We start from the raw sequence: 15,290 nt of genomic DNA on the forward strand, positions 1-15,290 counted from the left end.
CGAGGCTTTCTGCCCATCTTCAGGGCACACCAAGCAATGTAAAACAGATAAGAGGGCTGCTCGGGCTGAGTCACAGTGAATGTTCCCTGCCACAGTCCCCGTGTCCAGAGACCCTCCTCATTTCCCCGAGACTCCTGGGAATGCACCTTGAAAGCCATCAATACTGCCTCTGCTTTGTGTGAGCGAAGGCACCGGGCCAGCAGATGTGTTCCTCGTGGCATCTTTAACCCTAAACATTTTCTCTCATCACAGCTTCAAATTCACAGTGAATAGGGCATTTCTACCCATGTCTGCAAATAATCATTTTCACTTTTATCTTCTTTTGAGATTCAATGTTTATTTTTGAACAGTTCCAGAGAGGTCGAAAAACCAAGCCCCTTTTCTAAAATCAATTAGTCTAGCAGAGAACGCTGGACAGGTGGTCGCAATGAGAAGGAACGGAAGCAAAAATGCCATGTGTGTTTAGAAAACTGGTTTCTCTTGTTAAATCTTTGAGCCACTGTGCCTTTCTCCCCCTTCCTTTGTGGGCTTTGCTCTGCTCTTTGTTTCTAGCTACTGATGGACGCAGGTGGCATTTTTTGTGAGCACAGAGATACAATTTTATTCCAAACTAACTTAAGAGGCGTGCTTGAAAACCACAAACACAGTTGTTCTCATTGTGGCACCTACCAGGTCTAAAGCAAATATAACTAGAAATTTACCCCAAATACCTATTCTATATATTTTAAAAAATTTTTTTAACGTTTATTTTTGAGACAGAGAGAGAGAGAGAGAGAGAGAGAGAGAGAGACAGAGCATGAGTGGGGGAGGGGCAGAGAGAGAGAGGGAGACACGGAATCCGAAGCAGGCTCCAGGCTCTGAGCTGTCAGCACGGACCCTGATGTGGGGCTTGAACTCACGGACTGTGAGATCATGACCTGAGCCGAAGTCGGACGCCCAACCGACTGAGCCACCCAGGAGCCCCTAAAAAAATTTTTTTTTTAACATTTATTTATTATTGAGAGACAGAGACAGAGCATGTGCAGGGGAGGGGCAGATAGAGAGAGGGAGACACAGAATCCGAAGCAGGCTCCAGGCTCTGAGCTGTCAGCACGGACCCTGATGTGGGGCTTGAACTCACGGACTGCGAGATCATGACCTGAGCCGAAGTCGGAGGCTTACCCACTGAGCCACCCAGGCGCCCCCGTGTTCTATATTCTACTGACTTCCGGGCAGTGTATGTACCTGAATTTGGATGCATTTCTTCAAAGTCTTTCTGGACATTAATACACAGAACAGATGATTCTTCCTTAATGATTCACTAAGTCTTATTGTTTTACTTGTTAACGTGTGTTTGATAGATTTAGTCATAAGACCACAATGTTCAGAAAGCTGGCCTTAGGTCTTCTAATGCATATATTTCTATGCACGCATATCTTTCTCTGAAAACCCACAGGACTGCAGGTGTTAGTACAAAGTATCTTTCTCCTTAACTGTGTCTTGATTTCCTTTATTATTTCTGGCTCCCTGTATTCTTCTCTCAATACTTTTCAAAATTCATATATGCAGAGTGCCTCAGACTTAAGACCCTACCGGAAAGAAAAATCCTTTCCTGTCAATTATAGAAACCCGCTGCCTAATAATGATAAGCACATATTTCAAAGTGTTTTAGTGAGTGTGTCTAAAAGTTCAGCTCTGGAAAAGACCTCTATTCATTTAATTAGCAAGAAAACAACTCTTAATTTCTGAATAGAGTAGACTGAAAGCACAGTACAAAGAACCGTTTGGGACGAGGTTGTTAAGATTTCTCTCTTAAAATACTTGCACTTAAGCTTTGCAGTTTATTCTTGCGGATTTAGAACATTTTTTATCTGATGCTTATTTTATGCGCCTTATTCTGTTTGTAAATTCACCCTCCACCTGACATGTTCAAAGCATGCAGCGAATACTGCCGTGGACCCCTCTTCAGACACTTCTGGGTTAGTCAGAGTGTAGTAATGTGAATTACTTCTCTCTTATTGAAAGTTTGTACATCTTTTTGTAATGCGTAGAAGACATAGATAAACGGAAATAAAAAATAATGGTGGCCTGTAAAAATTGTGACGTTTGTCATTATTTTGATGTATAGAAAGGCCTCTCCTGTGGCAACATGATATTGATGTGATGTGCAGCTGTATTTTCTTCCAGAACACTCCTTGTTTCATTGTTAACATACACTAACGATTTCTTTTGATAAAATATGTTGTCAGTGCTCTGGTGGTTCGCTCAGTATTTGTGGGTGGAGTTCATGTGGCTAAAACCAGACCGGAGTGCAAGAAAGGAGGGGGACCCTTTTCAGACATTTTGGCCTAAAGAGAAAGAGATACAGTGCAGGGGAGAGCATATATCAAAGGGAAGGCCGTTTCTTTTTGTAAATACTCGTGTATTATCCGTCTTTTTCTGATTAACATTTTCCAGCTTTTGTATCCTAGAAAATTGCACTTGTTGGCTCTTTTACCAAGCTTCATATGATTTGGAGGGATGAAGCCCATATCTAATGAGAGAAGAACACACAAAGAAAATAAACCATGGTCCTGGTGCTCCAGAAACCCAGTCCCGTGTGGGGGTGATGGAAGGGATAGACTTGGTAATTAAGATCGACAGGAAGCAGATCGTGCCTGTGTTAAAGTGGAATCTCCAAGTCCCCGAGGAGCAGGGAGAGAGAGATTGGTTCTATCTGGAAAATCGATGGAGGCTTCTTAGAGGAATTGCTGTTTGATCTCTACTCTACCTTCTCGAGAATCTAAACGTGCCTTAATTAATGTTTAGTGAATGAATTAATGAATAGAGAGTGTTTTGTTTTTCTGTGTTTCGGTTGTGCATGTGAAGGGGGGGGGGGCGAGCAGGCTTCTGATGTAGAAGGGACAGCCCACAAGCCCGACAGCTGATAATTAGTCAATATTTGTTAAGAATTCATGAATTCTAATAAGGATATTGAGGCTGGATCATACATGAAAGTAAAGCATCCCTAAATGAATAATGCAACTCTGTATAACACCATTTGCAAAAAGTTATCCATACTAAAATTATAGGTGCTCTGAGCCTAAAGGCAGTGTCTTCTTTATCGTGTTTTCCCCATAGCACTAAAAAAAAAAAAAAATATTAATAAAGCCATTATGTAAAGAGAGAGCCACCAGGAATGCCCTGGATTATGTCCGCATACAGGGAATGCACCTTAATCTGAATGTAGACAGCTATGCCCTATTTCCCTTTTGCAAAAAGCCTACAAATTGATTTTTATAAATTTACCGATGACACCATCCATCCTTTCTCGTCCTGGGAAAAGCATATGCACAGGAAGGAAAGCATGGCCTTGCCTCAGCTTGGCCACCAATTATAGGTGACTTTAGCTGTATTCCATCTTGCTGTGATTCTGTTCATTACATTTGCAAATGGTCACAGGATTGCAAACTTGTTATGAAGCGGTGAAATCCTTTTCTTAAATAAAATCTCATCTGCGATCTCGGTATTTCTAACATATAATCTCTGGTTGAGCCCACGTGAACGTCTGGAGACCCAGAGTCCAGCCTGCTCAGCGCCTGCCCCCAACGCTGTCCCCGACCCCCACACCTACCCTCCCCCACCTGCTCCTCCCCTGGGGATCCCTGGGGACTCCGGGGTGTGGAGCTCCCCAGACAACCACTGGACTGTGATCATGAGGTTCCTCCCTGGCCCCAAATCGTGATCTGTAATAAATCTTTGTCTGGATTCCTTTTCATCCTATAAAGGGCAAGTCTTCTCTCCAGTGTATGAGTTAATTTACCTTAATGGCGTCTTTATCCTCTACCCCTTTGCCTGTGTAAGAAAGATGCAGCCCAGAGAAATAGATCTCAACCTTTATTGTGTACGAAACACTTGAACAGTTCATTGAAATTCAGGGCGCTGTCCTGTTTCTCGCTGTGTATGCCCTGCTTCCCAGTCTTACTGAGCAAGTCCGTCTGAGAGGCCGTGGATCTGATTTGAAAACAACATCCCTGATGATTTTAATAGCAGGCGGTCCACAGACTACACCAGGAGAAAAGAAAACAAAACAAAAATAAAGTAAGAGCATTGCTGTAGGATTCAGAGGATGGCAAACAGAGAGAGTAAGCACCGTGTCAAAGCGAATTTTCATTTCATGCTTAGGGATTGTTCCCTTTTATGTTTGGGCCAAATTCTACGTGATCCCACGATGGAGACATCGGGATCGCTCATTAAGGTGGAATTTTTTCCAAGAACACTTTAAAACTGGGGCACTTTACGGTTTGGAGCTGTTACAATAAGGAATAAGTTTGAGGAAGTCGCGTATTATGATGTAACCACCAGATCCCATTCCTGGAGGACGGTGCCGGTTGGATGCAGTGGGTCCTGCTGGGCTCAGGCCCCTCTCTTCCGTATTCCTGGTGATTTGCTTTGGGCTCAGTGAGGATCCCCTTACATCTCTGAGCTAGGCTCCCTATCAAAACCGTGGGGGAGCCCCTGCTCTGCCCCAGCGTGAGCTGAGCCCTGCGTTTGCCCCTTCTGCTGGTCCCTAGCCCACCAGCTCACTCACTCACCTCCTAATTAGTGTAGACGGAGCACTTTCTCTGAGGCCCCAAGATGAATACCGCTGGCCCCCACCCCATGGAGCTGTAAAGCCATATGGAAGAAATGGGGGTACTTTACATTATGCAGAAGTGCTTGGGACGTGTTTCAGTTTGCTAGGGCAGCTGTGATAAAGTCCCACAGACTGATGGCTTACACAACAGAAGTCTCTTGTGTCCCAGTCCCAGAGGCCTGAAGTCCAAGGTCAAGGTGTGGGCAGGGCTGGTTCCTCCCGAGGTCGGGGAGGGAGAATCTGCCCATCCTCTCCCCTGGCTTCTGGTGCTCCCCAGCATCTTTGGCGGTCCTTGGCTTGTAGACACATCACCGCATGTCTGCCTGCATCCTCACAGGGAGCTGAGCCCCTCCTACTCCAGATGACCTCATCTCCGATTGCCTCTTCGGGAATCCTGTTTCCAAATAAGGGTCTGATGTACTGGGGATTAAACATATCGTATTTGCTCAACATTGACTTGGTCAATACGTGTTAAAAAAGGAGGTGGTTGGGGAGAAAGGGAGGAGCGAGGGGAGAGGGAGACTGACTTACAAATGGGTGATTATTGACTTCTGTCCTTGCAGATGTTTCTGGAAATGGGCAGTGCTTTCAAATAACTGTGAGAAAGCTAAAATTGTTCTTTCCCTTGTGGCCGCTCTAATGTCATAAGACGGGATTAGTTAAGGGAAGAGCATGCTATCTGAGAAAGACTGAATTGTGGTCCCCAAATTCACATGTTGAGAATAATTCCTCCTTCCCTGGGCACTTCAGTGGAACTGATGGATGGATGGAGTGATTCTGTAAAAATGTAAGGCAGCTCATACTCTCTGCTCACATCCTCTGGTGGCTTTCCCTTTCATGCTAGGAGAAGCCAAAGTTCTACAAAGTTCTTCCTCCCCTGTGCTCTGATTTCCCATAACCTTAACACCATTTGACACAGCACGCCTCTTCCTCAGTTTCTTTCTCGCACCCCATCTGGAAGGTGGGCGCCATTCTGTCCACTGATTGCTTGGCTGTTCTGTCCCCAGCATGTGGGGCAATTCCTGCACGGAGTGAGTGCTTTCTCAAAGTAGCTGCTGTGTCAGTGAGTGGACCAAGGACTTAGAGACTGAAGGGACACAGATCAACAACACACAGTCTGTGACAGCCACTGCGGGGAGGCGGGTTGTACAGAAAGGATATTACGTAAGTTATTCGGATTTGTAGACCACACTTCTCGCCAGCGCGATGGGCATGCTGATTTCTCTGGGCTTTAGTTGCTTCACCTGGAAAATGGGGACAGTAATTGTACCAGTCTCTTGGGTAACTGAGAGGGTTCAGTAGCTAATATCGTGAAGTTCTAAGTGCTTATGTTAGGTAGAAACAGTCAACTTAGTACATTTCAACATCTTTATTCCTTTTCCGTTTTTTTTTTTTTTGAAGTTTTTCTATCATGAACATGAATTGCCTTTATGATCAGAATTTTAAAAAACCGCCTTTAAAAGAAAACAAAGGGAATACAATGCTCACATATGTCTGGTTTAAACGTTAGTGCCTGAGAGCTTTGTTCTGGGCTCAGGTTTGCACCAGAGGACTTGCTGGGCAGGTCAGGACTCCCAAATCTGCTATAGCTCCCCTCTACCGGAAATAACAATGTGCCTCACCAAGGTAGATCGCTCTGTCTGTGCACAGTGGCCCCTCTTATCATATTTTCCAATGTGTAAGATTTAAAAAAGCATATATTATCCTTTTGATTCTCAAAACAATCCTGTAGGGAAATTAAACCATTTTCTTTAATAACATGGGATCTGATGCTGAGATTTTTGCCTCAAATCATATCTGTGGAAGGTGGCAGAAATAAATACCAGCTGATCCAGCTTCAGTTATTGTCCTTTTGCTCGAAGCTGCCTCCTTTCTAGCCACAATTCCTCCTGATAATAAATCTTTTTAAAACCAAGTCCAAGTAATTAAAACAAAACAAAACAAATAAAAGGATCTCCCAAGATAGAATAATATGAGGGAGGTAGGATGTTTAGGAGACAACTTTGCTCTCTTTTATAAAATCCAATGGCCTTTCTGAGCTTTGACATGAGGAAGAGTTTTAGGAGTGAGCGTAAGGTCCACTAACATTTCAGTTAGGGGCGCCTGGGTGGCTTAAGTCTGTTAAGCGTCCAACTTCAGCTCGGGTCATGATCTCATGGTTTGCGAGTTCAAGCCCCACGTCAGGCTCTGTGCTGACAGCTCAGAGCCTGGAGCCTGCTTCGGATTCTGTGTCTCCTTCTCTCTCTGCTCCTCCCCAGCTCACACTCTGTCTCTCTCTCTCTCTCTCAAAAATAAATAAACATTAAAAACAAACAAACAGACAAATACAATTTCAGTCAAATGCTCAAAATATCCAATTTTAATTCTCTTTCCATCCTGACAACAAACAAACGAGCCATGTCCAGGCCCGCCCAAGTGGGATTCTGTTCTAGACAACCTGCAAGGCATATGTGGGACAGGTTGAGAATTCGTGCTCTGCTCTAATCCAGGTTCCTGTCCAACACCTGTGTGATCTGCCAACTTGTCTGTCTCCCACCCACCGGCCCAGAGTGTGTTCTATATTTGTCTGCTGGTCCTTCCCACTAGACTCTGAGCTTCTGGAGAACAGAAACTGGCTCTTATATATCCGCACATCCAGCTCCTGGTACATAGTAGATGTTCAGTTCATGTGTGTTAAGAATTGAGTTGAATACAGCTTTGAAAAATATGTTATCACATCTAAACTGAATTTACACAGTACTTATGATGACAGTAGTTTATTTTTTGACCCTATAAAATGTCATAAATCTCATGTCCTAATTAGCAAATGAAGACAAAGGTTATAAGGAAGTTAGTGCACACCGAGACAGAACTAGCTTCAGCTGGCGTTTGCTGAGGACGAATCACGTGCTGTCACAGCTGATCCTTGCCCTAACTCTGTTCCTGTTTTTGCCAATGGATGAGGACACGAGTCTAGGGGACTTATTTGCCCAAGTCCCTGTGTATTATAATAAGCAGAGCAAACATTTCTTTTTAGTGCTTACCCTGCATGCACCGCTCTTGTAAATCTTCTAATATGTATTATATCACTCGATTCTCCCCTAAACCCTTAGGATAGGAAGGATTGTTGTATACACCTTACGAATAACTAGGCACAGAGGATTAAGTGAAGATGCAGATTAGACTAGAATAAGTGGTGAACCACGATCAAAACCCAACTTCTTGGTATAAAAGGTCATACTCTTAACCCTGACCCCCTCTTGGGGAACCAGGTCTATCCCAGGCATAGTCTAAAGCACAAGTCCATCCTTTTCCCCAAAACTAAAACTTTCTATTTTTCTTGTCCTATATTAGCTGACCTCACAGAAATTCAGAGACTACATCATAATGCTATGGCAACTTTAGAGGTAATGCTGGCAGAGATCATTATGGCCACCCATTATTCGATGCCATTCTATACGTTATTTCCAAATCAGAGAATAAGAAAAAAAATAGATAAAAGAATACTATGGGCTAATTACCCTGTAGAAAAGTATTGCATAAAATGATGAATAAATTAAAAAAAATCTATATATATTCCACTCCTAAATAATTATCCTGGATAATATTATTTTTAAAGTACTCTTCAAGTGAAAATAATGTTGGTCAAGAAATATGTTCATGAAAACAAGCTCTTGGTGATGAATGTCATTGGCCTGTGAGTAAAAGGGGAAAGCTGATCCCTCCCTGTGGGGTTCAGGCTAAGTCTCTCGGAGCCGGGTCTGTGCACCTTGATTCCCGTGAATGCTGTCCAGATGCCAGAGGCCCCTCCAGCTACACTTGAGATGCACGTGTTTCCTCATCAATCTTCTTCTTTTTCCTTTTCTTATAGACGAGAGAAAGTACAACCTTGACTTTCTTCTGAACTGTCACAAATGACATTTACTTTTTTCCCTGTGGAAACTACTCAAAATAATTAATATCCAAGAATATAGTCTTTATACAACTACTTTGCTCCTAGAGAAATTCGAAGGTTAGAAAATGTCAAAAAGAATCTGAATTGATTTTGCCACCTGGGGTGAAGTTTTCTATTCTTGTTACAAAAGTCAATTTTCATAAAAAAAATTTTCGTATACCATACCTTGGGAATATCTTAATTTCAATGGATAAAAAAAGCGTATAGTTGCCTGTTTACAGTTTTACTTTAATATAGAGCATTGGTATTAAGGGTTTATCATCTACTTTATAGATTTCTGATCTTCTGTAGGAATAAAGTAAAAGGAGAGTCACTCAAGTAAATTTTAAAATACTGACTCATATGCTTTCAGTCATGTGTGGGTGAGTAGCTAGATGGGTGGATGGATGGATGGTTGGGTGGGTGCATGGGTGGATGGATGGTTGGGTGGGTGCATGGGTGGATGGATGGTTGGATGGGTGCATGGGTGGGTGAATGGATGGATGGGGAAATGGATGGATGGGGAAATGAATAGATAGTGGATTCATTTCTTTGAACAATGCTGATACATTGGTTAAATGTTGTGCTTGTGATCTTAAGTTGGGATACTGGAGAGAGAGAACAACTTTTAAATAGGCTTGGGATATTTAAAATATCACGTCTGTACGTTTATAACACAATATAAAGAAATGGTTTTCACATGCATTTGTACATGTGTGGATACATTGAAGAGGATGAGAGTAGTTTTGATCATCTGTAAGCTTTGATAATGAAGTACCATTGTCTTTACAATATCTGGAAACAACCTATGGATCCTTAAAATCATTTTTTATTCCACTTCCCTGCCTTTGCTGACCAGCTACAAGTGAGATTTTTTTTTTATCCTACCGGTAAAGTCAGTCAAATCGAATGAAATTCTTTCTCTTAACACATACACAGATCCAGGCTGAGGTCTGACTATATAACGCCATTAACTGAGGCTCTCTTGGTGGTCCCTAGGGCACTGTGAGATGTCCCCTTGCCCTTGGACTTTTCCTTCTATCCCTGTCTCTTTGACTTACTCCACAAAGTCTTCTGGATGTTTCCAAACACTCCCCACACACTTCTGCCTCAGGGTCATTCCATTTGTAGGTGTCTCTGCTCAGGATGCTTTCTCCCCAGGTGACCACTGTCTCTCCCTGTCTCTCCCCTTTGGGTCTGTGCTCCTGGGTCACTTTTATCAGGATGGCCCTGACTATCTCATTTCACAGCACACCTGTCACCCTTGATCTCCTTTCCCCCATTCTTTTTTGGTCAGGAGCCTCCTTGGCCCCCTCCATGTGACCTAGCTGACCACTGTATTTAAAATCATGACCTTATGGGACATCACTTCTCACTTCCCTTTCTCTTTCTCTGTAGCATCCATGCCGCCTCACACACTCCTTTATCTTGTTTGGCATCCATGTCCCTCTTATCCGGGGGGTGGGGTATCTCCTGATCCTTCAGTGACGTATCCCTAGTGCCTAGAATAGATCCAGAGGGATCTGCTGCAAAACAGTGGAGAGGATTTAGGTGTGTGTAGCGGGGGGTAGGCAGATAGGATTAACCATTGGTTTTACTGGAAACCATAGCTGCCTTATCTGAAATTTGTTAGTATTTTAGCCTCATTGTTCATTCTCCTTGTTGCCCACCGTTGTGAACCGAAGGAATTTCTTTATATAAAGTGTCTACAACCACCTCTTTTATATAAAACAACATTTATTTGGAGCCACTCAATTTACATGACCTTTTTTCTTAAGCAGCAATGAAAGGATAAAAGAGTTGACTAAAACATAATGTAAAAACTCTCCAGTATTTGAAGATGTTCACCTTGAATCGGTCGTTTTTTTTTAAATGTTTATTTATTTATTGGGTGGGGGAAGGAAGGGGAGAGAGAGAGGGAGAGGGAGAGGGAGAGAGAATGAATCCCAAGCAGGCTCTGCACTGTCAGCTCAGAGCCCGATACGGGGCTCAAACCCATGAACCGTGAGATCATGACCTGAGCCAAAATCAAGAGTTTTGCCCGACCGACTGAGCCACACAGGCGCCTCTCATCTTGAAGAGATTGTGGCTATTTCAGTTGCCGGGTTTTGGAGTCTGGGGTGGTTGGACCCCAGCTCTGCCGCCTGGCGGCCCAATGTCCTTGACCCACATTTGCCCTCCCTCGGCCCAGTGCCCGTCTGCAAGTGGCACCCACGTCAGTCACCAGGGCAGAGGACTGAGTGGGGTGCTGAATTGCACTTCTTGTTGTTGGTTCATCAGTTTCATTGAATTTCTGTCTGGAAGGAAGGCAGGGAGGGGGCAGGACCAGCACTGTCCGTCACGTGGCTCGGGTTCTAATGGCCAGAGCCCTGCTTCCTCCCACGCGTGGGGCCCCCTCTGGTGGAGAAGGCTCGGGGATCAGGGTGGACACCTCTGCCTGCTTCCTTGCGCTCCCTGGAGTTCTGGTGGAATTCTGGTGGAATTCTCTGGTGGAATCCACATTGTCCTCCATTTGCCCCACGCTTCCTGAGCAGCCCCCTCCGTGAGCCAGAAGCTTCCAGGCATGGAGCCCAAGAGTGGGAGACACTGACATAGGCCTTGTCTGCAGGGCAGGCGGTGACACCTGCAAGGCTCCAGTGAGACAACGAGGTGTGCTGATGCCAGGAGAAGAAATGGTCAGGACCCGTGGGCATGTCCCCTGTAGGAAAAGGCAGGCACACTCACGTACAGGGGGAGATGTGGAGTGAGACAGATATGGGGACATGGGCAGGGTGTCATGCAGAGGGGACCTGAAGGAGAAAGAGAGTGTGGTGTGCTTGAGGTGGGGAAGGGTGTGGGGGAGGGGACAGATCAGGTTCAGAGAGGGAGGCTGTGGATGCCAGCAGGCACTTACCCTGCAGTGGGCCACGGTAATGGTCCTGTTTGCGTTAAGGAGACACAGACACGTCACTGCTGGGGAGACACAACCACGTTTGCAATATAAACTTCCACTCTGCCTGCGGTGTAGCAAGTGGTTGGGAGCAAGGGGCTGGCCAGCTCCCGAAGTGGGGTGATGCTTGAGTCATAATGCAGGTGAGAGCTGTGGGGAGCCTGACCCAGAGGACAGAGGACAGGACTCCGGCAGAGCTGAGAGATGACGTGGCAGAGAGTGGAACGGACTTGGTGGCACCACGGATGCTGACGGAGAGGGAGAAGGAAAAAGAGGGAGGGCGAGGTGACTTCTTTACTGGGAACTGGGTGGGAGCCCCCATGGAGGGAACCAGGCGAAGTGTGGGTTTCAGGTGGAGAAGGAGGAGTGTGGTGTTGGAGGTTGATTTTGAAGTATCTCCAGGATTTCTTGGTGGAGGGGAGACTGTCTTTGTATGTGAGACAACACATTTTCTCTAGGAAAATAGGTTATTTGCTGTTGTAAATCAGGCAGTTGAGTCCTTTTATAGGGTGGATGTGGGATAATTCAGAATTTTCCTAACATGGCGTAAAATGGGTCAAAGGGTTTTACTTTCAGTGCAAAAGCAGTTAGAGGGATCACCTGAAATCAGAGTTTCCCAATGGATAAATCGTAGACAACTGGTCACCTAAAAGGCTGGGAATCCTTTCTCGACCACAAGAAAGGGTTTTCTACCACACTCTTATTTACCAACAAGGGTCAGATGGAGACCGTTGGTCAAGTCTGTGTGTGATTCTAAAGAGAAGAGGACGATCAAGTCCAGAATAAGGACGGCTATTCTAAAAAGATAAAAAATATTGGGAGAACTGATGGTGTTTTCTTTCTTCGAACTGAATTTGTATTTCACAGTTTCCAGGTGCTGGTTGGTGTCTTTTGCTTGGTCCAGCCCCTCTCGAGGTCCAATTATATATGGAGCTGGGGCAGTTGTCAACAGTTTGGTGTGTGTTATTTCATCCTGTTGGTGAGGCATCCCTTGAAAATAAACAGCACCCTCAGAGTTAAGACAGTATATCTCCAATGTAGAAACTGTCTCTTCAAAGTATTGCTGGGGGCAGTAGCAAATAAAAAATGGCAATCCTGTTTCCATAAACTTTATTGCATCCTGTAACTATGCTTTCTAGGTAGATAAAGGTTCTTAGTTTAGCTTTGTTTTGTTTTTCCTGCATAAAAGAGAAGAAAGACAGGTACTAGAGGGAGAGATGGCCAAGGGGTATCCTAATCCTCTGATATTTTATAGTGAAAAAAAAAATATTCCCTCGAAGAAGCAAGGTAGGTTTTTAAGGTGGTTATGAACATTTCTTCCAAACTCAGAGACATGCGGGCAACATTCTTAAAGCCCTTTTATATCTAAATGGCTAAGGAGCTTAGAAATTTACCTCGAATCTTTCTCATCCAGTAAGATTAGGGTTGGGTAGGAGCTGATGTGAGAGAGATGATTGTAACATATCCACTGACAGAAAGAAATGACCACCAGTCTCTGAGGGTCCGGATACAAACCTTTGATCGGCTGAATTCTTAGTATTAAGGAGATCCATGTGGCTTTGGAAGGCTTTGAAAGGATCCAGGACTTTTAAGATAAGGTTGCTCCTAATCAACACAAGCAAACATTAGAGCTTGGAGTAAAATCTCTGCAAACATAATTCCTATTCAAGAGGAAAAAAAAAACAACAAACTATTTTAGCAGCCACCAAGGAACCCCACCACGTTCTGTAATAGAAACACACAAAACTCGTGATGGATGTTTGTCAGTGCCTTTTAGCCCTGGAAGGTGTGGTAAAAGCTTTCTGGTGACTCGCTCAGGAACCTTCCCAAAGGTGAGTGTCATGGCATGCTTTGAAAAAGAGGGGCCCAAAATGGAAAGCCTTGACATTGCTAAGGGTAAACTATGTCTCGAAGCATACCTATGAGGATTCTCTGGCTACTCACCCCGACTGATTGTTGCTACACCAGCTGTCTTCCTGGATTCTGAAACCAGAGACATTGCTTTTACAAGGTGATTTCTCGAGACTAACTCAGCAAAAGCAAAGGACACAATAACTGTCCCGCAGCAGGGGAGGAGAGACATAAGGGCATTTCTCAAGCCTCTGGCTTTAAGGAACCGAGCCTGGAACTAGAAATATGAGGCACGAACACTCACAATTTATCAGTAACATAGGGCAACGGTGCCCACAGTATCTAAACATGAAGATCGTAGCTAAGCCGTCTTTCTTTTAGGTCAAGGAATAACACCATCCGGTAAATACTGGGAAGGGATATTTTAAGCCAGGGCTGTCCTAGAAAATCCAGAGCAAATGTTTATGCATATCCTATTTGTAAAAAAAAATGCTTATATTTTACGTTTTCTAAATACGTGTAACAATATATCAGAGGCCGGGAATTAATATAACAAAGCGATCCCATGATGTTCTTAGATGTACGGCTTTAGTCCTTAGCTTCATGTGGTGAGTCTTGCCTTGTGTCTCTTGTATCTTATTTGAGCCACATGCGGGAAAGAAGAGAATTCCACATGGAATGGCATTCTAGCATTCACCGTTCACTGTGGCCCAGGAGTCGTGGCTTTGGCCACGCGCGCATCAGGGAGAGCTTTGTGAACGAAAATCGATGGTAACTTACCAAATCGTCCTGAGGACTTTGAGGACTATTGTAGTCTCTGGCACTGAAGCAGCCCAGTGCTGAAGGATCACTTTTGGGCTTGCAATTTTAAAATGGGGCCATGATATTTTGGGACACAAAGAGGGAGCATGGCTGCAAACCTGTGTCACTAGACACTGTGGAAATCTCGGGGATGTCTGGACGAGAGGCTTGCTCTCAACGTTCTCATAGCTCCGAGTAGCGCATTCTTCAGAGAGAAAGGAGAGCCCCACACGGGGGTCCTGTCTCAGGCTTTCACGCAGGATTCCTCCCTGGGAGGCAAGAGTGGCTTCAGGCTTCCTTTGAACCAGTAGCTATGACAGCCAGAAGCGGCACTGCTGGATGAAAACACTGGATTTGTGCCAGGGCGTTTCAGTTACCCACGGCTGCGGAAGAGACCACCTCAAAAGTCAGTGGCTTAAAACAAGGGCTATCTGTTCGGCTGGTGCCTTTGCAGGTTGGCGGTTTGGGCTGGGCTCACCCGGGCTGGGGCGTGCGTGAGTCTGGGTCCAGCCGTTCGTCAGCAAGGTGGCTCTGCTTTGGGGGATGGCCAAGCTGTGTTTTGGTGTGATGGAAGGAACTGCTCCATTCGCTTTTTGTCATCAGCAGCCTAGCCCGGGCTCGTCCGTGGGGCATCTCAGCAAGGTTCAGGGAGAGAGAAGGTGTTTAAGGTCTCTGAAAGCCCCGGTTGGGGGCTGGCACACCGTGACTTCTTCCTCATCATCTAGGTCATCGTGAGACACAAAGCCCCTGCCTGTGGTTCTCTCCAGAGTGTCTCAGTCAGCATAGTTCCTGGCTTTCTAGCTGGTTCTCAGACTACTTTCATTATCTCCAGGACTCCAAATCCCATCCACCTGCCATGCCAACCCTCACCCCAACCCTCTCCTGGAAGATGGCCTTGTCTCTACATAGCTAGAAAGGGGAGAGCAATGGAACAATTCTGTTTAATTAATATTCTGATCACATGGACCAGGGTCCATAAGGCCAGGACCCCATGAGTAGCCCTCACATCCCTGGCCTGAAGAAGCCAGGAAAAGGGGTGGAGATCATTTGGGGCAGTAGAGCTTCCCTGGAAGGCTTGGCCTTGTGCTAAGTCACATGCAGCGTGAACAATAGCCTGCCCTCTCCTCCACATTCAGGTCTCTCCTGAAAACACACGGTCCCTGCCGAGTGATCAGCCGTAGGGACATCACAGCTCTGCATCT

General features: G+C 45.0%; 1 protein-coding gene and 1 long non-coding RNA gene across 4 annotated transcripts in view; both read left to right on the forward strand.

Moving 5' to 3' along the window:
• DSCAM (DS cell adhesion molecule) overlaps positions 1–15,290 on the forward strand; it is a 763,813-nt gene that overhangs the window by 295,388 nt on the left and 453,135 nt on the right. The window lies entirely within an intron of this gene.
• On the forward strand, positions 11,032–12,544 carry LOC122241997. Of its 3 annotated transcripts, none has more exons than XR_006222131.1 (3): positions 11,032–11,182; positions 11,580–11,721; positions 12,304–12,544. It is a non-coding gene; the product is annotated as an uncharacterized LOC122241997 (long non-coding RNA). The 3 variants fall into 3 exon arrangements; XR_006222133.1 differs by having other exon boundaries at positions 11,032–11,156; XR_006222132.1 differs by lacking the exon at positions 11,580–11,721.

This window comes from Panthera tigris, chromosome C2 (assembly GCF_018350195.1).
Source record: "Panthera tigris isolate Pti1 chromosome C2, P.tigris_Pti1_mat1.1, whole genome shotgun sequence".
NCBI lineage: Eukaryota > Metazoa > Chordata > Mammalia > Carnivora > Felidae > Panthera > Panthera tigris.